The sequence below is a fragment of the Anas acuta genome, chromosome 4, assembly GCF_963932015.1.
Source record: "Anas acuta chromosome 4, bAnaAcu1.1, whole genome shotgun sequence".
Taxonomy (NCBI): domain Eukaryota; kingdom Metazoa; phylum Chordata; class Aves; order Anseriformes; family Anatidae; genus Anas; species Anas acuta.
Window position 1 is genome coordinate 31,787,776 of NC_088982.1, and position 22,187 is coordinate 31,809,962.

General features: G+C 48.3%; 1 protein-coding gene across 5 annotated transcripts in view; it reads right to left on the reverse strand.

The window, feature by feature from the left end:
* Positions 1–22,187, reverse strand: part of ARHGAP24 (Rho GTPase activating protein 24) — a 143,136-nt gene that overhangs the window by 65,785 nt on the left and 55,164 nt on the right. Inside the window, exon 1 of one of the 5 annotated variants that reach the window (XM_068680547.1) lies at positions 14,903–15,180. The exons of 3 other annotated variants lie outside the window; for them this stretch is intronic. The gene's annotated coding sequence lies outside the window, so the exon portion shown is untranslated. Of the gene's footprint in view, positions 1–14,173; positions 14,210–14,902; positions 15,181–22,187 lie in introns of those variants that run through there. One more of the 5 variants, XM_068680548.1, reaches the window with a different exon arrangement.

Below are 22,187 nucleotides of genomic sequence, written 5' to 3' on the forward strand. Positions count from 1 at the left end.
ATGAGAGTAAACACGCAATGTAAACGCTCAGCACCACACTGATAACCTGCCTGCAGCACGCTGGTCGCTGCTGGCTCCGTTTGATGCCATGGCAACACACTACCTGGGACAGAGCTGCCAAATTGCCGTATTTCGCTCGTTTTGTCCTCTGGTGTTTTGTAATTTTAGCAACGAGTCATTAAGATGGGCAACTAAATATATAATCTGGGCAATTAGATAGAAGGCACAAGGAGCAGCAGCGATGTCTGTGGTCTGCCACTGCACAGATCCAAGCAGAGCTTTTCATGTTGTTGGGTTTAACCAAGGATTCCCAGCAGCAGGAAATGGCGGCGGCAGCTTCCCCGGCCAGCAGATACTGCCTGGGCTCAAGCCTGTAAAACGCAGCCCAGTTTCTTGACCTCGGTCAGTAAGTTAAGTGCCAGCTTGAAAGCTGAGCTGAGTTCTGCATGTTTCCGAACAGTCATTTCAAACCTTTTTCCTTCATAATGCAAACAAACGTTGCTGCTCTCACAGCTTTCATCTCAATGTACACCCGATAGCCAAACCGAAAAGAAATGCATGATCTCTGGGGTGGAAAATGAATAATTGTGAACTACTGTTTAATACCCAAAGTGGTGATTTTTATTTATAAGTCTTATACTTGGATACTACCTCTGTCCAAGCTGGTAGCGAGCTGCATGCACCTTTACATGTGTTATTACGTTCAGGTAAGATATCTAGAAAGCAAGTGATGCGTTCTGAAATGTTACCTATCCCTGCTGCAAGGCATTTGCTCCTGGTCAGCTGCATCAGTCCATTGCCTAGCTTCTGCCACTCAGCATCATCCCTGTGCTGAGGCCTCTCCTTTTTCTGGTACTTGCTGGGGCAGCTCAGCCCCAGATGTTTGGATCCCAATCCCTGGCACTCCCTGGCTTGTCCTGGCTTCCCCACCTCTAACACCATCATCCCTGCATTCCTGACACTGGAGGAAATACACAAAGCATGCCTGCTTTCCACACTCCACTTGCCAAGGCAGTTGTGCTCGGAAAGTTACACTGAAAAGGCACAAAAATGAAAACTTACCAATACAGAAATACCAACACCATTCCCTTACCCTAAGCTTTGCTTCAGCATCCCTTGCCAGCTGAGCTCCAGAGGCCAGTGCTGCCACTGTATGTTTGGGGGGACACTTCTTGGAGGTTACAGGGGCCCAAAAGGCTGCTACACAGCACCGGGGCCGTAAATCCTGGCACTCGGACAGACTGACCGACCTCCAGAGCAAACACAGTGCAGCCCCTTCCCCTCCTGCTCTTCCTCATTGTCTGTGCTTGCCTGTCCGAGGCTCCCTTGGGCAGTAAAAGCTTCTCTGGGCCGTGTTTCTCCTTTCACTCCTCCACCCGTTCCCACACAGAGGCCTTGTCCTGAGGGTGTCAGGAATGCATCCGTCACTCTCCGCCACAGGGAGACTGTCCCCAGCCCAAAGGCAGTATTTAACCCACTTCAAAACATTTATTTCCAAATAATTTCACTTGGGTATTATTGCAGTCTTCCACCTCTTGCATTTTCTCAAAGCTCTTCAGCTGGGAATGGGAAGCCAGCTTTTTACAACTACAAAACAAGCTTCCAGACGGAAAGCTGCTTTATGAATTGCTCTTTAAACAAACAGGGAAAGGATTTAGAAGCCAAAGGGAAACACAGCAGTGATGACAGCCAGGTCTGAAGCCTACCTGATAACTCCTGCTTGTTTTTCACCATCCCCTCATAAGCCACAGCACATAATATAACCATTCTGTTCTGAGTAATGTCAGTCAATATTAATTAAGGGCACAGGCATTTTAACACAACCACCAGACTGCTCTCTCAGTCTCCAGAACAAAGGCATCATTTTCTTGCTCCTGCTCTTCTAAAATAATCTCTGTCCCTGGGTAAATTTAGATTTGAAGGGGAAGTGCAGAAGGTCTCCAAGAACCTCACTCAAGTGCTGCTTTCACTGGGGAAAGGCAGATGTTTTTATTTGCAAGAAAACAAACGGAGTCCCAGGTCGGGGGCAGACGCACCCCAGGAAGGAGGATGGTGGCAACGAGCAGTCTGTGCCGGCTGGCAGGTTTTGTTTCTGGAATTTGCTTCAGCAAAAGGTTAATCCCTGACATGTTTCGGGGAGGCAAACACCAAGCTGCCGTACATGCAGCCGCATACAATGAAGAGATTTTCGTGGCCAGGGACAGAAAGGTCACAGACGCTCATCAAGTTCACGTTTCTCCTACGAAGCCACGGTGAGTGGTAAGGTCCTGAGCATGAGCCCCTGCCCCAAGTCACATGAACACGAACCAAGGAATTTATATCCCAGAAAGTGGGGAAAGGGGCAGAAAGGTACAACGTGCAGGTGCTATAAAGGGCGTCCCCTGTACCAGGCACCCCTAATCGGCCCCAGATGGCACAGTCAAGCTATGACAAAAACGAGGCATTAACAATTCTCAGCAGCAAACAAATGCATTTGGTGGACATAGGGTTTTTATGGTGCTACGGCTCGAAAGGCCCCACAAACAGAAAGGGAAGCGTGTTTTGTGAGCAGGTCTACAGCAAAGCAGTACATTTGCTGGCCCACACACTGCACATTTAAGCTCAGCCTTGCACTAGTTACCAAACTGTTTAGGCTACATCCTTCATGCAACCAAAACCAGAATTATCTTGGGCAAGTCCCTCCTGCTCCCAGCAGAACAGGTGAGCTACAGCATGCAGCCACACTACATGACACTACAGACACAGAGCTAAGGGAAACCAGGGAGTCAGAAGGGGGAAAAAAATAAGGAATTTTGCCATTGCAAGTAAGGAGTGTTTTTTCTATCCAGAACCAGAGACAGATACCACAGATCATTGAATGAGAATCACCTCCAACTTCTTCCTGCCCGCGGCATGCCCTTTTGCTCACATTATACCAAACACCACATCTGCAATCCCTGCAAACCAATCTGTCACTCGCAGTTCATCCCCTGCCTCCCTTCGGGAGCTCTGCTTTTCGCCAGCTCCTGGAACCAATGCTTTCCCAGCCTCTGGTACATGCAGGGTCAGAAACAATACAGATGCAGCCATTCCTTCCAGCTTATTCTCCTGGGCTTTTCCTCTAGCAGCTCCAATCTCCTGAACTGCTCTACTCGGATAAAAAGATTGACAGCACTGTAAGAAAGAGGTGGCACAAATAAACCAGCCAATATTTCTTGGGTCATATTCCGAGAGACAATCACAATAAATCCAAATTTCTTTCCTGAATTACATTGCTAGCTTTTTCCTCAGAGCTGTATTTCAGGATACCCTTGAGTACTTCCATATTTTAGTATGCCATTTCCCCTCTATATTTACTAGAATAGCACTTTACCTTGTATTTCTTCTTTACCTCATTCATTGCAAATCTGAGCATCTCTGTTTCTGCTTCATAAAAAACTTCTCTCATAGTAGGCCTACATTTTTTAAAAAATGTTGTTCTTTTTATGAAGTGTCTGACAGGAGAAGCTGGGTATTTTTGCAATTTGTCTTCTGCCTCCACATTAACCCTAATCTCAGTTTGAATGTTAGGGTTGAAGATTAAAGCTCACTGTTACACTTTGCTCGCAATGAAATGGACTTGATCCTCAATCTATCCTTTCAGACTTCATGCTCACAAGAGGAAGTTTACAATTTTGTGCTTAAACAAACCAAAACCATTCTGCTCACTGGCTTCAGAGAAAACAACATTGTGCAACAGCAGACAGCGGTACAGTATTGCACTCCTCAAAATCCATTTTCTATTTCCCTTCCACTGATTTAACTGAGAGCAAAAGCAGACCTAGGGAAGCAGCTCTCCCTCCTGATTCAGGGGAGCAGCTGTTTTCTAAAAGGTTCCGGAGTAAAGCACAGACATTTTCTCCTTCCCTTGCCTTTCTGGAGCAAGATAAGGTGATCTGGGTGAGGCCCAGCCCTGTGGCAGCGAGGTGGAAAGCACCCATCCCACCGCCCCGACACCACTCCCCATCCACATCCCCTGGTGAGTGATTATCTACCACCTCCTACCGATGATGCATCTCCCAGGGCAAGCCAAAATAAAGAGAGAATAAAGCTGGATGGCAGAAAGGATCCGTGAGTGCCACCTTGACTTATGCTAACACACAAACGCTTCCCTGGGTGGCAGACGACAAGGCAAACTTTTCTGTTTGCTTATACTGGAAACAGCTGCCAAAGTGACATGGGAATGAAGCACAATGGTTACATTAATGCTGCTGTTTGCTGAAAACTTCTAAAAATACCACAGTTCTCTACCGCTGCAGTGTGTAACAACTACCCCTGTACAGCCGGCATGCCTGCAACACATTCTTAATACGCGTTAATTCTGATCTTATTTTAAGGAGGAGAGTTTTTTCCTTAGTCCCCGGTCGTTTTTGATGGCAGGAAAAACCACGTGCCCAAATAATCCTGCCTTCTTGTAGGCTTTACTGAAACCATTCTCTCTAGGAAAGAAAAATCATTTCTATTTACATTACCTAGAAATAAGAGCGCCCTTCTATCAGGAGCGCTGGGAGTTATTCATAGCACATGCTGACATACACACAGGCTTTCCTACTCCTGACACAATGGAAATTTCTCAGCAGGAAGGATTTCTCTGCCCTCCTGCTGGAGGTGCATTACAGCCACAGCTTCTGTGCCCACACCGATCAACTCAAAGCTGAAATTTTCATGCTACAGAAAGTTTCAGTGGATGCAGGACTCTGCAAACAGACTCCAGTATACACTGACAAATTCCAGTATAAGCTGCTTAGACGTCAGCGTCTTTGTAGGACTACAAATTGCAGTGTTGACAAACACATTCAGACAGAAATGCCAAAAAAATTAATCTGCTCTTCACCCTGGGTCAACGTGTAGCTTTTGGCACATTTTGGAAAAGGGATTTGCCCCCTTCATCACAAACACGACATCCCTCTTAACCGCCGTGTCTCCCTGTTCTCGCCCGGGACACAAAAGCAAAGAGCACACAGAGTACCTCTGCTCCTCGCTGCTGCTGCTCCTCTCAACTCCCAGGCTCCCTGCCCGCCTGTCAGGATGGCAGGAGCCACTGGTTTGTCCCGGCACAGCCCCACCGTCCACCGCTAACGGGCCGCAGCTGCGTCGCTCTCCTCCACTGGCCCAATGTATGCTTTATTTCCATTAGGGCAGCTCAGGCTGCTGCCTAAACAGCCCCAGACAAAGATTACGCTGCCGCAGCGGTTTCTACATGGCAGAGCCATTCCCCGTTAATGCCTGTCGTGCCTGCAGCAGCAGGAAGCTGGGCCCTGCAGTGGGCAGGGGGAGCGAGACGGGGCCGCCTTGACGCCAGCTGGCTGCCATCCGCCCCGGGGCAAGCTGTACCTCAGGGCTGCCGCTCGGGACTTTTTCAAAACTCACTTCAGAAACCTCATTTTGATCCACCAGATGTAGAAGTGATCGGCGGAGGGGAAGTAAAGAGAGCAATCTGCTGGAATCCGCACTGTTATACAGGTCCTGATATAATCGCTTATTTCTTTTGTACTGCGTACACAATGACTTGGTTCTCCAGATGTGAAGAGCACTGAACAAACATAAGCAGATTCTTTCAGTTTAGATACATAACTAAACGGTGTCAGCTGCAGCAAGGGAATACTCCGAGTGCTCTCAGTGTGTACGCTACGCTCAGAATTAGCCCAAACTGACCCAATACATCATGGAGCTGGGAGGCGCTAAGATAGATTAAATGTACCTGAAGCCCCACGGCACACGTAGCAAAAGGGGCAGACAGCACAGCACTGATTCTGCAGTGATGGCAAGTGGCATCGCTCCTACAGATCACAGGAAAATGACATGCTTGTCACCTGCTTTTGTGATGCTGATACCTCTGTACTAAAAATGCTCAGGTGCCTACCACAAGCAAGTCAATCTTTAGTGCACTGCATTTTCTAGACTAACGCTACGCTTTTACCCTTAAGCTGCTATTAGGAGGTGTGCACGCAGGCAGTGAGCACCTGTCAATTCTGTTCTCAACAAACCAGGAGCTAACAGAGCACCAAAGACAGTTTTCAGCAGTGACATCTCGGCGTTTTGCCTTCCAGCTCCAGAAAGTGATCAGCTATGCAGTACTGCAGCTTGCCTGCTCAGGGCCAAGGAGAGCTTCCTGGTGTAGACTGTGGCTGCACAGTGACTTTGGTCATCATTAATTAGACAAAAACCGAGCAGGCAAAGGCTTACACACTTCCCTGTGCAGGTGCTCCACCACTGGGAATCCTGCCACCAGCGCTGAAGACAGGCTGCCAAAATTAAAGGTCAGGTCCACTCCGTCCTCCTGAAGCCTCGCCTGCCTGTTTACAGAAATGGGCTTACCCTAGTTCAGAGTAAGGTGCGGGAGGATCTCTGGTTCCGTCTGCAACACAGCAGACACAACACAGGCAGACAGCAGGAAAAAGGGGTGAGAAACAGAAGGGTTTGTGGTGTTCTCCTTCCTCCTGAAGAAAGCAAGCTTTTCAAGGGTGGAGAGCTCGTAACACTGAATTCATCTGCCAATGTTAGCAACTGAGTGCTGTCAGGACTGAGGTCACCTCAAACTCTGTTATTTTCAAAATAGTCAATACCTGGAAAAAATGCTTCCTCTGCTGAAAAATATCCAGGCCTTTCCTTTGCTAAAAATAAATTACGTCCTACACGTTTAGTATCTAAAGAATCCAAAGCCAGGCATGAGGTTCCAGCTTGCAATGCCTTGCTCTGTTGCCTGTTTGCCTCCTTTTGGGGTCATTTTTGTTGGGAGGACATGGAAGTACTGAGTGGCCAACACACAAATGAATGCTCATCCTGATCATCAAATGATCTTTAAATGTACAAATCATCAGATAAATACAAATGCACAGTATTTGTGAACACAGGGCATTATACACTGTATAGCATCCAGCTGAGGAAGAGCCACCTCAGCTGCATCGATTTAAATTTCATTTAAACATTGCTCTCACATTCCAGTTCTGGCAGCAATAACCACAGGAGATGAGGCAAACAGTCCCCTCTGCAAAGTCACAACTCCAGCTTGTTGTGGAGAACGATACCTGCTGAACACGCATCCTGTCCTGGTGCCTGCAAACAGAGAGGCTGAAGGCTTCACCCTACAGCATCTTCGCAAGCCTTAGGTAACACGGTGCCCTCGAGTTCCCCACTTGGTTCCCAGTGTTCATATGCCAGACTGTGGGGCTCTCCACTTCGGTGCCATTTTGGTCTGTTTTTAAGTGAATACTGTGATCACCTGCTCTTGTTTGTATTGTCTTATTTTGTATTATTGTCTTGTTTGTATTGTCTTATCCCATCCCATCATGATCTATCGCAGACCCTCTGTGTCAGCCAACTGCATGTTCAAGCTCCCCCACTGAAGTCTCCAGGCAGGAATTCAAAGCAATTTAATAACAATAACAGTAACTGCTGCTTCAAAACTGCACAACTATCCTCTGGCAGCAGAGTTCACGGCCACAGGAACCTGCTGCCATTTTTGCAGCCTTCCTTGCTCAAAGCTTTCTCTGGGGAGTTGGGGAACAGGTAACAGCTCGCTGGAGCTGAGCAGCTCTGCTCCCCAAAGACAGGTGTATTGTTATTATTCATCTGCCGTCAGATGAGTAAAAGAAAAAACAGTTGTGTCCAGGCCTTCCTTCTACTGACCCACTGGGGAAAAAAAAAAAAAAAAAAAAAAAAAAAAACTTTTATTCTCCAGGAAGATCAGAAGAAGAAAACATGAGCTACAAACAGCAAAGCAATCAAATGAGCTGGAGTTAACCCACTGATTCTCATCCACCCATTTTGTTGGTGCATGACTGCCCTCACTGTTACACCTGCTCATCTATACTGTGCTTGGTAAAGAAAACGGAGCAACTGCCAAGGGCTTGAGTAAATGAAGGTTTTGCCTTCCTTACTCCAGACTGCTCCCTGCTTCTTGACAACTCGGACAGCCTTGTCCTGAGAGCCAGCCTCACCAGTGGAGGTGAACAACAAGGCACCGAAGGGTGGAAGAGGGCTTCTGTGTGGGATGGAGCACCAGGAAGCACGACTGATTTTCACTGCCGCTTCAGCCCTTGTTCCTCAGTGGTCCTTAAAACTGGGTGTCACATCGTGCTACCAATAAATGCCACATTTCTAGTGAAGCAGTTCACAACAATGCAGTCGGAGTCTTTTCTCCCTTTTGCTCAGGCCGGAGTCAGCAGCACCCCACAGTCAGTGCGGGAATGCCGGCTGTCTCCACAGGACGTGCTGCCCCCTCCACAGAAGCTCGAGCTACCAGGCGTGACACCAGCAGCCTCAAAGCAGGATCCGTCCCTTCCCTGCACAGCAGCATGCCGTGCAGCATCGATGCTGTGCCTTCAGTGTGGTCTGCTCTGCCTGGGCCCCGATTTTCACCACACGCAGAGCACAACAGCCCAACAACTACATTCAGACTTCAGCTACCCAGAGCCAGACATACAGAAACCCTGCGCACCCCCCAGGGTATACTTCTTTGCCTGAGCTTCCTAAAAATAGCCCTTTTAGAACAGAATGAGGCTTTCAGGGTTTCTTTCTTTTTTGCCCGGTTTTGAAAAGACTTCCTCATCCATACACTTTTGTCGCTTTTAGCAACTCACAGGTCACAAAGCAGAAAGTTTCCTGACAAAGCAGATGTGCCCTATATGTAAGCTGTGTTATATCCATCCCTCGCCTGCTTATGGAATAAAGCAAAATGTTGCACATAAAGACAGTGTCGGGATTAGGGCTTCTGCTTGTGTCTCCTCAGTAGCTTTCTGCGCAGCACTGGTGAATTCCTTTAAAATTTCTCTACCACATTTTCCTCATTCTGCGAAAAAAGCAATTAAGAATATTTACTGGCCTCACAGGGAAGGCACACTGCTTCAGTTAATTAAAGCTTCTGAAGACTTTAAGATCACCCAGCGAAGGGCTTTGCAGGAATGCCAAGTGCGTAATAAAGCCAGAAAATGACCCGGCAGAGACACAAAGGTCGTATCTGAAGTGAAGTGTGTCCAGTGAAGGTCTCATTGAGATTTAAACAAAAAAAAGTTGTCGTATAAATGACTACAACATGCTTTCTCACTGTAGCTTGACTGAGATTTTACAATGTGTGTGAGCTCACGCGCTAGCTGGTGAACTGGAAGGAATGCATTTAAAGGCAATTTGCAAATCAGAGGCACCCGACACAAACCGCTACCTATAAACGTCCTAACTGCTTCAAGAGCTGTAAAAAGACTCAGTGAGGGCCCACGCAAGCCCAAGTAAAAATGCCCCTCGCTGCTACATATCACTGGCTTAGGCAAAAGCCTAATTTTGTTGCATTAAAAGAGGAATCAGCCCCTTTCAATACCACAAAGCCTGAAGGCCTGCAGCGAATGTGTTCTTAGAGCACTGAAGGACAGGATGCCCTGAGCTGCGAGGGCAGCAAACGAGGCACGCCAGGACAGAACAAGGTGTGCACAAGGGCAGGGGACACAGCAAGCTGCTATAAAGCAAGATACCATGCAGTGGCTTAAAAATAGGCAAAGATAAAGCTAAATTCATCCATTCCCCTCAGGATGCTTCTAGGTTCTCCTTCAGGATGGATTGGTGCCAGCAGCGCTCACCAGAGCAGACACATTAGGCACGTAAGATGCAATGCTTAATACTTAATTAATAAAAAAAATAATGCTTAATACTTCTGTAGGAGGAGAGCACTCGTGCAGGCTGCAGATGACATTGTGATCCAGAGCACTAAGGTTGCTGGCACTAACTCATCACCACAGTCTTTCTGAAAAAACACGGAGTTGGCCTAAAACTGGTCGATTGACCTCGTGTGACTACTTCTATTGACTGCACGACTTCCCACCTGCAGCGTTTCTGATTTACCAGCTACTGTCCAAAAATCAGATTTACAGGTTTCTGCCAGTAGCAACCAGGATGAAAAACCTGTTTGCAGATCTTAGAAAGAAAAGATGATACACACCAGGAAAATATAAAAATCAAGGCCTAAGGCATAATCCAATTCCACAAAAATGGCTTTTACTTCCAAGACTCCTTAAAGCTTAAATGCAAAAATTATTTCCTGAGGACACGTTTCACATTCAAAGCAGCCACAGCTCTTCTAATCCTGAGCGCCTAAGCAAATACACTTGCACATACCTCTTTTAATAAGGACAGATTTTTCTATCTCATCTTTGATCATTTATTGCAGGCTCTGATTGCATGGCCATCTCTCTCAAAATTCAAGATACTCTGGTCTTCGTTTTACACCTTCATTCTATCTTTCCATTAGTTTTCATGTTAGGAGTGCAAAGTTATGAAGCCACTAAGCCACCTTGTCTTTTACAGTAAGCAAAGACTTCAATGTCAGGTGATGGGAGGACATGAACAAGCAACACCTGAACACACACCTCTTGCCACTGGTAACAAAACACCAGCAATCAGCTCCCCGAGAGGTGGGTGTTCATAATACACAGACAAGCATGGTGACTTTTCACTGTTACAGGGAACATCTTTAGCTTTTGGGCACTTCATATCAGGAAGTTAGTATTTGCTCATTACAAGTCCAGCTCGTTTGCAGTGCCAATGTCCCCTGGGTGGAATAAAGTGAACTAAGCAAAGCCCGAAGCAGAACGCAAACAAGGAAACTGAAACAACTGCTGGATGTTGTTAGCTCTTCCACACGCTCTCAGCCAACAGTCCTAAGCACTAACATGGACGAGTATCATCTGGGCTCTCCCCAAGCGTATGACAACTGTTTTTAAAAGGCATTCTCTTCTGCTTTTAGCTGCCTTTTATTCCTTTATAAAGTGTAAAATATTCAGCCTGAAAAATGCATCCCTTTTTCACTGATGAAAAAATCATGTCCATCTCTTCGTGAGTACCGTTCACTGCTCAGCTTTTCATCAAGCTCTATCTGCAGTCCTGGAGAAGGGGCAGGTAATCAGGAGCATCACGCAGAGCGGCTCTTGTCCCAACCTGAACAACCCCGTGTTCCTGGTGGTGGTGAAAACCTGACACTTATTTTCATGCTTAAAACCAATAATGCACTTCTCACAAGATCTGCTCCCAAGAGCAGGTGCATTCTTGAAAAATCAGCATCAAAAAATCTGCAATTGCTCCTCTGGCAGCAGGAACAAACAGTGGGAACTCACCTGGTTACATGTGCTGTATTACAGCGCTTCGTAAGTCAATAAAGTCTGTCTTGGGAGAAGAGGGAGCTGCAGGGTCTGCGGGTAACGGTCAGGTTAAGCACTGCAGTCATCTGCACCATCTGACTGACATTCACAGACAGAAAAGTCAATGGCTTCATTTAAGGATTAGAACGAGGTTGGTTTTGTATCAGACTTGGCTTAAGAAGGATGAGCTGGATTCATTACAAAATGAAGTTTAATTAATAGACTATTTCAAGTTATAATTAGCTAATGAAGTTTAGGGAAAAAAAATGGAAAGCAGTTTTAAACTGAAGTATGTAACTCATTTACAGCTCTGCAATTACAGTACGTGAAAAAAGACAATGTGATAACTGCTCATCTGCGGGAAGGGCTCAGAAGCCATTATTTCTTTGAACTTATGATTAAATGCCTCAACGCAGTCTGGACTTCACAATTTGCTTTTGAGCTGTATTGCTTTCCTTTATAGCCTGCAGAAGATACAGGGTGCACTAGCAACGTGCAATCTATCTCTTTTTCATCCCAGATTGTACAATGAAGACAGAAGGAAATTGCTTCTCCTTGAACCAAGACTTCTGTTCGTTCTGTGAGGATGCATGGACACTAAGGTACGAGCATCACCCAGTTTTAGGAAGAGGGAGCAGGAGGCAGCAGCAACCCCTCAATAGAGCAGGGCAGCTCTGCAATACCAAGCAGCAGCTCCAGAAGAGGGGTGCTCCAACACCCCCTGTGGTACCACCTCTGGCTGAACCCAGCGCACGGCAGAGGACCAGTGGCACAGCGTCTCACCCGCCAACCCAATTGAGAGGCTTAGGGCTGCAGGGAAAGAGGAGGAAGGGATTTTATATCCAGATACTCTGCAAACACGTGCTCACTTCATAACACCTCCTCGGAGCACTGCAACCACCTACCTCTCACGTGGTAAGACCCATACTACCAAAAAAAGCCCTTAACAGCTGATGTTTTGGTGTGCCTTCGAGTAAGGCAGCTAAGAACAGGCATAGTTTTTCTCAGGTAGTGGAGTTTTTTGCTTTAAGGACCACAAAGGTACCAGAACATTGGGATCAGATGATCCAGCCGCACAGACCATCTTCTGTGTCAGGCTGATTCTAGCACACAGCAGCCAGCACACCCCCACTACCCCTGTTTTTGAACTGCAGAGCTGGCTTGCCTTCACCTGTCATATGAAATTTGTGACTGGCACGCTCCAGGCTTTCACCTTTGCCACCATCGATGGCTTTGTTGATGGCTTCAGCTCCTCTCCTTTGCTGTGCAGCTCTCTGAACTGTTTCATTATTTGGCCTTTTCTGCCCTTTGCACATCAGAACTTCTCAGATAACTCCCTCCGTCTGTTCAGCTGCTCTGTGAAGCACTCCAGTTGAAAGGCTGCGTGCTGCCCTGTGCTAACAGCATGCTGCTACGCTCTTTAGCTAGCAGCAGCAGAGCTACAGCACAGATTCTCCAGCAGAAATGCTGTTATCTGCTCCTGCAGTTTCCCCTCTCCACAGAGCCATAAACATTTCCCATGCAGTAACACTATCCAGGCTGTGTCAAGTGTGGAAAATAGAACTTGAAGGCTCAAAATCGGGCAAGAGCAAGATCTCTTTGGAGGTATCAGATGCTCCTGTTGAGGGCTGGGATACTGCAAGCACAGCAAACCACCTGGAAAGCAACAGGGAGCTTCTCAGGCCAAGCAAGGCTGCAAGCACAGAGCTGCTAACAAGCAACTAACTTGAAGAAATGACTACACACAAACAGGTTGGAGTTCTTACTAAATATTAAGACCCTAATTTTAATATCTGTTGCCAAAGGACTCGATTAGCCCTGCTGCTCGCAGATAGGAACGGAGGAACAACATGTGGGACTCCAGCCCACATGTGCCTGTCCCTGCCCTGTGTGGTGCACAAGGCATCATCCTCCTGCAAGGCAGCGTGATGCCTCCTGCCCAGGCATCTTCCAAGACGAAGGAGTGGCCACAGCAGTGACAGCTCCCTGTTCAAGGGCTCCCTGTCCAAGCGGTTTGCTTGGCAGCAGCCCACAAAACACTCAGGGTAACAGGAGGAGGCAGACCAGCACACGGTGTTGCCTGAGACATTTCCGGCCCTCGTTTACAGCAGTTGCTACCATTTGTGCATTTGGCCTCCATGAGCAGACACACAGCTTTGACCTACACAGAGACACACAGCGTCTCCCAGAGATGTGCTGTTTGCAAGAGCCCTGAACAGTTGCCATTGAAATTCTTGTGAAACCTCATCTACTTTTTCCAGAATTAACCCAACTAATTATAATCATAATAAGTTCTAGAGTATGGGAACTCAGTTTGCTGAATTCAGATGAAGGAGTAATTGACTCTTCATTCCACTTGCCTTCAGTCAGTAATCATTGTTGTGACTGGCAACTCAGCGATCAGTGCCAGAAACTCTTTCTGGAGGAGGTAAATCTAGTTTGCCAGCATCAATGAGGGCAAATCGTTCCCAGCACGGCCAGCTGATAGGCAGGCAGGGGTGTTAAACACAGGATTCGTGGGAATTCAGCTGAGCCCCTTCCTCGTGCGTTCCAACAACGCATCAAGAAAAAGGCACGCCATGCTCTTTTAAGATAATATTGTCACAGACAGTGCCATGCCCACAGTTGTTTCAAAAAGCAGCTAAACTTGAAGGCTCACCCTGAAGTCTGAGACTGACCAAAGCAAGGACTTGGCAAACATTGCTCAACCGAGTTGAAACAAAAGGCTGAAAACACAAAACAGCAAAGCATAGACAACTACCCCAGGTATATCACGTGTGTGAAAGCTTCCTTCCCTAATCCCAGCTGCTGTTCCCGTGCCTGTGAAAGCCAGGAGCTGCACAACCAACAGCCCGGAGCCCTCTCTCCAAACGAAGCACGCTGTAAGCATCAGCTCCACGAACCGAGGAGGCAGCGGGCAGGATGCTGCCGAAATCTGGGAGCTCATCTCCTTGGCAGTATCACAACAGGGCCACGGCACGCCACGGAGCACCAACCCTCCGGGAAATAAACCTGAGGCCCCGAGATCTCACCTGGCAGGAGCACACGCTGGCAGCGGAGTCCGCGAGGGCAGGGGCACCGCGGGCACGACAGCCCCGAGGCTGCCGCTATCAGCTGGCTGGCGGCCGTCCCCGCCGTGACTCCATCGCCTGGGAATGGCAACCACCTCGCCCCTGGGGCTGCGGGCACAGACCCCACGGGACCAGCTTCCTTGGCGTGGGGCTGAGCCGTGCCAACCCCCACGGGGACAAAGGGAGGTCGGTGCTGCTGCCCGGGAGAGGCCGCGCAGGGAGAGCCGACCCGCGCCAGGCACCGCGCTCAGTCTGCCAGGAGCCCCCACGGGCTGCTCCGATCGAACCCCCTCAGTCCCAGGCAGGGGATTTTCCTCTTGCGAGTCGATAAAGTTAGCAGGGAGGGAGGAAGGGGTTGTAGGACTTGGTTACAGGCTACTCACCCCGACACTGAAATGGCTGTGGGTTTTTTGTTTTGTTTTGTTTTTAAAGCAGAATGCCTTCACTTCGGAAACTTTTTCACTCCTGCCATTTGCTAACTCGCCCAAGATCCTGTAAAACCCCAGAAAAGGCTAGGAAAAAAAAAAAAAAAAAGTGGAGAGGGTTTAAAAGCTGACAGTCGGGACAGGAATTTACGGAATGAAATCTTTAAAGGCAAGAGCGGATAGAGCCAGCCAGCTAACGCTTTCCTGCCCTGTCTCTGACCAGCGGATCCACTTCCCGGGCACACCAAGGGTTACAGGATTTTACCTGCTCTCGATGAGGGCTTCTCCACATCGGCTGGGTCTCCTCGGCGTAGCTAACAGGCTGCCGCGTCTCCTGTCGGCTCCAGCAATCACAATGTCACAGCTCCCCGGGCCTTACAATCAAGTGGTTTGTTGTAAGAGAACTAAAAATAGTGCTGAATTTTTTGCTGAAGCACTTGCTTGAGTGAGCATAGTGCCAGTCAGCCCATGCGTTAGGGAGCTGCATGCAGACCTTTAGTATTAAATACAGCCCAGATTTTCCTGGAAATATGGCTGCTGACTTTTTTAAACAGAGTTCTCTCTCTCTCCCCCCCCCCCACCCCCTGCTTTTTTCTTTTTTTTTGAAGGACAGCAAAAAATAAATCCCTCTTTCTGACCACTCAGAGACAAAACGAGTGGAGTTGTTTTAAGAATGTCCTCAGGGAAAGAGTGAGTCACTTAAGCTGCTTTTATGATAAAGATCCCTGGAGGAAGTCTATCTCCTTAGTAAGTAGTCTCCAAGTTGTTCAGGGATCTGTCTGCCCTGCTGGAAAACAATGTTTCACATTGTTGGGTTTTACAGTTTTGTGTTTGTTTTTCTAATAGTCTTAACACCCGCTTCCACCACACAGTTCGGCACGGGCACTGGAGCAGGATTTGGTACCAGCTACCACACCAGGAGGGTGGCAGCAGAAGGGGCTGTCCTGCAGGGCTGTCGGTGAGCGACCCACGAGGACACTGCACGTGGAAGCACACAGCCCAGGCTGCAAAGTGCAGGACAGAAATCCGAGGTAATTATTTTGCCCAGATTCTCATTGCTGTGGCTTGAGAACAATCCCCAAAGACGAAGGCTGCAAAAAGATCGTTTGAGACACCAACACCAGTGCTGCTAATGTCCAAGCTGGGATCCCAGGAGCATATTTAGATGCAAAACTCCCCATCAGCGTACACCAGGCTTGCACATTTTTACACTGCTGCACGCAGGCAGACGTAGCAAAGAAGCTGAGAAGTGAGAAGATGCAGGCAGCTGCTGGCAACAATTGTTTGTGGCATTATAAAAGGCTGGTAAAGCTAAAATCCATCTCCTGGTGGTTGCTTTGGTCGTGAGGCAGACACCAAGAGTTCACCTGGCAGCACGCGGGGACGTCCAAACCATGCTGAGGGTTGGGGCTGATCCCTGCCCAGCTGATTTACGCCGTAAAAGCATCAAGGATTCCCCTTTCTATCATAACACACACCGCCAAGAAAGTGACATCCATATCTTTACTCTGAGACTTCCTCAGGCACCATAAATTTGCAAGAAAAATTATTTCTTCACTTCCATAGAGAAACTGCCACTGGCAGAGACGCTTTCCATAAGCAGCTGTGCCGAGCTGCATTTGTATGTTTACATTTCTGTACATACACACACAGCTGCGAGAAAAAGATGCACGTATTTCAAACCAGTATTTTAGGACGGATTCAAACACTAGGAAGTTTGAGAGTTTCTGGGAATAGCAGAGGAGAAACGCTGTTTGTAATATCCTTAGTTTGATCGGTTTTCATATGAAGAAGCTGAAACAGAGGAGATCAACAGTATATGGTCTGGTTGGCTGTTAATGTAGAATTGTCTCTGCGTTTTTCTTTCTTCCCTCACATGCTTTCGAGCACTTTTATTTTTGTTGCAAGGAGAGGAGAGCTGCAATCTTTCCTCCCTTGTGGGAGGACTGGCAAATTCCTCCTACTCTTTTTCACTGCTGACAAAACACGCCGTAGACCTCTGCATCTACTTAGCAGCAGAGGCAGCCACAAACACAGCAGCGTCTTCGTTCCTGCTTCACTCTCCAGCTATTGTTTATACAGAGAAAGAGCATTAACAGAGCACACGTCTCTCACTAATTTAGCCCCGCTCTGCCATCTGCTACTTCCCATAAGCTGACCCTAATGAGAAAATACTTTAAAACACACTTGAGGCCCAGCTGCACCCAGTCAAGCCACCAGAGGAGGGGAACATTCCCCTCCCAGTACGTCATCCCCCGATGCTGCATCCCTGCCCCTACCCGTGCCAGGGGAACGCTCCCGTCTGGATGGACGTGGCCCCGGGCCGCAGCCACGCCGAGCAAAGATCCAGCTCGATACCACCTTCTGCGGTGCTCCACGGTCCTCCCCACCCGCCAGGGGCACAAAAAAGAGAGCTCTGAGCATTGCAGACCAGCAGCCAGCTTTCTGCAGCTGCTCCGGTGGGAGGACACTGCGGGCAGAGTGACACGAGCACCCGGCAGGCAGCTCCTGCCCGAGCAGCCAGGCGTTGGCTCGCACTGCGCAGGGAAAGAGTGGAAAGAGTGGAAACACAGGAGTGGCTTGGCCAAAATTTGGAGAAGTTCAGTCCTGAGCTGGCAACGAGATCGCTGCCCTGCAGACGGCTGCACCGCATCACAGTGAGGATCAGTGATCTGCCACTGGAAGGGCTGCTGGTGAAACCCTCCAGAGACCGTTCCTCCTGGACATCCACCTAAACCCCCACAGTGCTGCCAGCCCCCTCGGTGCAGGGGCAGGACAGGGATGGAGATGTGCTGGGGCCCGGCAGAAACAGCATCCACTGCCCGGGAAGGCACTGATGTTTTCTTAACTGCGACCAAAGCAGCAAGTGGTCACAGACTGAGCTTTTCTTCACTTGGATATACTGTGCATCACAGAGCTAGAGGCAAACCAGGGCACGTTTCCAGCACACACCTCTGCTGTTATCCTGTAACACACTGGAGGGCCACGCTTTGCGTATGAATGGCCCAGCTGAGGCAAAGGGCAAGAGCTGGGCACAGGCGAAGGAGCATCTTGGCTTCAAAAGGGGCCCCTGAAGAGCACGGGGTGTTCTGTCACCAGCCCATTTCACATACGCTCTTCACTCATCGTAAAGCAGGAGCAGCTCCGTGAAGCCCTGCTGCCCCTCAGCCAGCCCTTGTCTTTCATTTGACATGCGCTGGGAGCGTGACTTCGGGAGGACAGCAGCACCAAAAAATGAAGATTAATCACCCATGAAAGGTGCAGAGCACAGCACAGAGCACAGTTCCACGTTATTACCTGATCACACCAACTGGTTAGGCACTTCTGCTCCGCCTCTTAGGTCCAGGGCCTGCTACTTAAAATATTTGCTTCAAGTTTCCAACATCCCTATGAAAAGACCCTTCCTTATTACTGCAGAGACCATAACTGAGCACTCCGGGATTATTTGTAATGCTTCACGTGGCCTCAGAAAGTGATTTTTGTTCATTGTGCGTATTTCAGTGGGATTTAAGGCAGGAATGTGCTCAGAGGTGCCAGCAGGGCTACACCCATGTGTAAAGACAGCAACACCCAGAGACGCGAATCCTAAGGATCATACACCACTGTAAATTTGGCTGTCCGGTGGATCCCTTGTGCTTTATGTCATGCATTTAATAATACGAGCACCAACACATCAAAGAACAAGTATGAAGGAGGACAGCTAAGCCATGGGGGTATTCATAGAAGAATGCTGAGGAGGAATCCTAAAAATACAGAGCACTCCCCAACTGCTTTGTGAATTTCATGTGACAAGAACACGTCGGGTCCTCTGTTCAAAGCTCCCAGACAACGCGGGGATGTCCCGATTTGGATCTGCCCTCTACATGATCCGCAAGTCTCTCGTTGTCAGTGAGGTGTAATCCCTGTTGGAAGTAAAGCTGGAAACTTGGTCCTTAAAATTGCTAAAAGAAATGCGCTAGGATGACAGGCATTAAGAAGTTCCTATGAGAAACCCAACTGGTTTTCTGATGACTCCACAGGGTGCAACTGGGCTACACGCGTTCTGGGGGTAGGTGAAAAGTCAGTCACAGGCAGGACTAGAACAGCAAACTAAAGGACATACCAAAAGGGAGAGGAGATTGCAATCACAGAAAATGGGAATTGGGCACAGAAATGATTTCCTGTGAGATACAGATGCAGCATCTGGTTTTACATATCGTAACGCAGGAATAAATCTTCCCAAGCTCTTTCCTTCCAACTGCACCGCGGGCCAAATCCAATTCAGCTGATACGTAAGAAATGAGCCTTCCTCTGCAGGTGCACATGTTTGGGGATTTTGTATTCGCAACCCAGAGGGATGCCCAAATAGCTCGTCTGACATACCAACATCTTCTCATGGTCAGCTGTACCACATGAAGGGCTCTCAGCTGCACAACTGTTTAACTTGCCCAATTACATTTTTGGCTGCCCTCCTGCCCTTCAGCTTAGACAAACTCTCTCCAGGAGCTAGGTCACAAGGAGGAATTGCCAAAATATGCTACTTCGCAAAGAGCTTATTCCTAGGGGAAACAGGAAGCATGAGAAATGTTATAGCAGGTCTGGAAGAATTTTTTTTTTTTTTTTTCTGCTGAAATCTGTTACGACATCTTTTCTTTTTTCCCCTTGTATCTGTTACTTTGAACTGCACAGGTTTATAAACACATATCAGTACGCCAATGGCCCTTCAGACATGAACTCGTTTTCAGTTTTGATGCTGAGAAAGTATGGTGTTTGTGTAATGCGTTTGTCCTCCTGGCATAAGCAAACACCAGCTGTTATTTACTTGGTTTTTTAAAAAAGTAAACACAAAATTATTAATTAAATAGGGAATTCAGAAAGCTTAGATGTGGATTCAAAATGTATTACGCAGTCACACTAGCTTGAAGTCAGGGAGAGCACAGGAAACCTGATGGGTCCTCCAGCGCATTCCCAAAAGCAGCAGCTTGATGCTTTACGTACGTGTGCCATGAGAACCATGAATACCTTGTTCAACAGAGTATGGACTTTGGTACCTTAGGTGATTAATCAGAATTGACCATTATAAGGTGAGAAGAGCCCAAATGCTTGTTCTGCCTGAGGCTCCCTCCACACCACAGTGAAACACTGGTGACAGCAGCACCAAGGTTTCAAATCCAGAGAGGAGACGAGGAAATAAGCAGAAGTTCTGAAGAAGAATGTGGTTTTGAGGTTTGATCATGAAAACCCTCTAGGTGAGCCAGAAAAAGCCCTAATCTTGCTCACTCGAACGGGAAGCATAACTCCTCAAATCCTCTGCTGTTAGGGAGCAGCAAAAGCACAGACAGGTTGCTGTTTCCTGCAAGGTTTGTTTCCCAGCAAGTTCTCCTCCAACAGCCCAGTGAGACGTGCCCATGGGGCAGTACAGCTCCTCTATAGGACCCAACAGTGCAACCCCAGTTATGAATCAGGAGCTACAAACACTGAAATCACCTTGAAACGAACAAGTCATTCTTTTGTACTTTAAACAACACCTTGTTCCTTCACTTGTCTTCTAATTTTTGTGTGGGTTGAAGCTTTCTTCTCAAACTAGGAAGTCTGGAAGGCCACAGCTCTGGTGAGTTGGGATGGGCGTATTGCTCCTGCTGGGGAAGCATCCTGAAACAGGACTGCCATCGGGAGCAGCTCTGGCAGCCAGGCCAGTGCAAGAGGCAAGGGCAGAGCACGCGTGGAGGAGGACTGCATCTTGCTCTGGACAGAAGGAGTTACAGGAGAAGAGGCATATTGGGCCTCTGCTCTCTTAAAACTTCTGGGTGGGTTTTGTGCTACCTACCAGCCCACAACACCATTGCTGATGGGCGATCCCAACTTGGAGGGCGATAACCACTGCTCTGCTGAGACAGTGGAAACGCGTTTCTTCCAAAGTGCTTTGCCTGCAGGACCTTTCAAGGTCCTCGAGAAAGCAGTGACTTACAGCTAACGTATAAAATATTAACATCTGCGTTAGATCGCACATCTGGACCCTGGTAGCCATGATGGATTACAGCACCGGTCCCAGAGGAGACCTGCCCTATGCCGTGTAACTTTGTCAGGAGGCCAGCCACGGCTGCTTTCTCACCATGGCGTGGCGTGACACGTTTTTTTATATGCCAGGGCTTCCAGGAGAGCACAGCAGCAACGGGCCAAGAATTGGCTGTGCACCGCCAGCTCCCAGCTCACAGACACCAGCTGCAACCTGCCAGCTAGGACCAGCAGGGTGCTCCAGAAGCGTGGACCCAAGCAGGCTGGAAGGCCAAGTTAAATGTCTGTACTTCGCGCTGATCCAACTCTGAGAAAGGGCCAGGGGAAAAATACGGTGAGAAGGCAGAAATCTCACCTTCGTACACAAAAGTGCTTTTGTTTAGTTTGTAAGCAGACACAGAAGAGTAGTAGTAAATACTCACTTATTTTCCATTTACTTTGTAGCTAAGTCCTAAAATAATAAGGGTCAACTGAGTATTAACTACTCTCTTCAGGGGACCAGATGAAGAGAACAGACATTCCTGGAGCTAATGCCAATAAAATATCTTTGCGAAAGGAGTTGCGTAAACATAAACAGATTATTCCTCTAGGCTACAATAAGCGGATAAATATTTTTCTCTCCTTTCCACAGATAGCAAAACAAATGTACCGAGGCAGCAGCGAAACACCTAGGAGACCAGGGAAGGGCAGCTGCAGAACAGCAGTGTAATGCCCAAATTCCCCAGCCTCTGCTCCGGAGGTGCTGCTCCGGAGGTGCCCCCACCAGACAAGCCCTGTCCTACAGCAAAGGCAGGGGACAGCTGTTCCCTCATGCCTAATGTGGTTTGCACTGAGGAGCCCGAGTTTACAGCCTCAAAGAGCCTCCTTCCTACCTGCACGGCCATTTCGGCAGCTGCTTGCTCCTCAGCAGCCCCCTGCTTCTTTGGTCAGTCCTGCCTGGGGAGAAAAAGCTGTGAGCATCTTCCCAAGGGTGGGACTGAAACATGTTCGGGGTTCAGCCCTGTCAGAAAACATCCAGGCTCGTTGCTAGCATGCAGCCAAGGATGTATTTTGCACACAACGGAGGTTTGGGGCCAGCCTTATGGCCCCGGTGGTGTTTAGGGGCGCTGTGCCTCGCTGACCTGTGCAGCAGGTTGGCTGCAATCCTCTTGCACCTGGATGGGGATGCAAGGTGCTGCTTTGCTCCCTCCTTGAGGAGAACAAACCTTGACTTTTTATTCTGTCATCACCCACAAATAAATGCGATAGATGTCCTAGTTCAGCACGGTCTTAAACCGTTTGGATAACCTCTTCCTCTGTGACCCTCAGGAGCACATTTTTCCAAGGAGATACAGCACAACTCTGCCTCCCTTTCACCCTGAAACAAGCAATCCTTACTGACTGCCAAGAAGCTGAGGCACCTTGAAGGCCTGTGTAAATCTGTGTCTGTTACAGGCGTGACAGGAACTTGGAGGAACTCAGTGAACTCAAAGCCAGCTCTGTGCTAATGATGCAGAGCAGCACCATTCTCCCTGCCTGACACAGACACACACAACCCACAGGGACAAGCACCCACA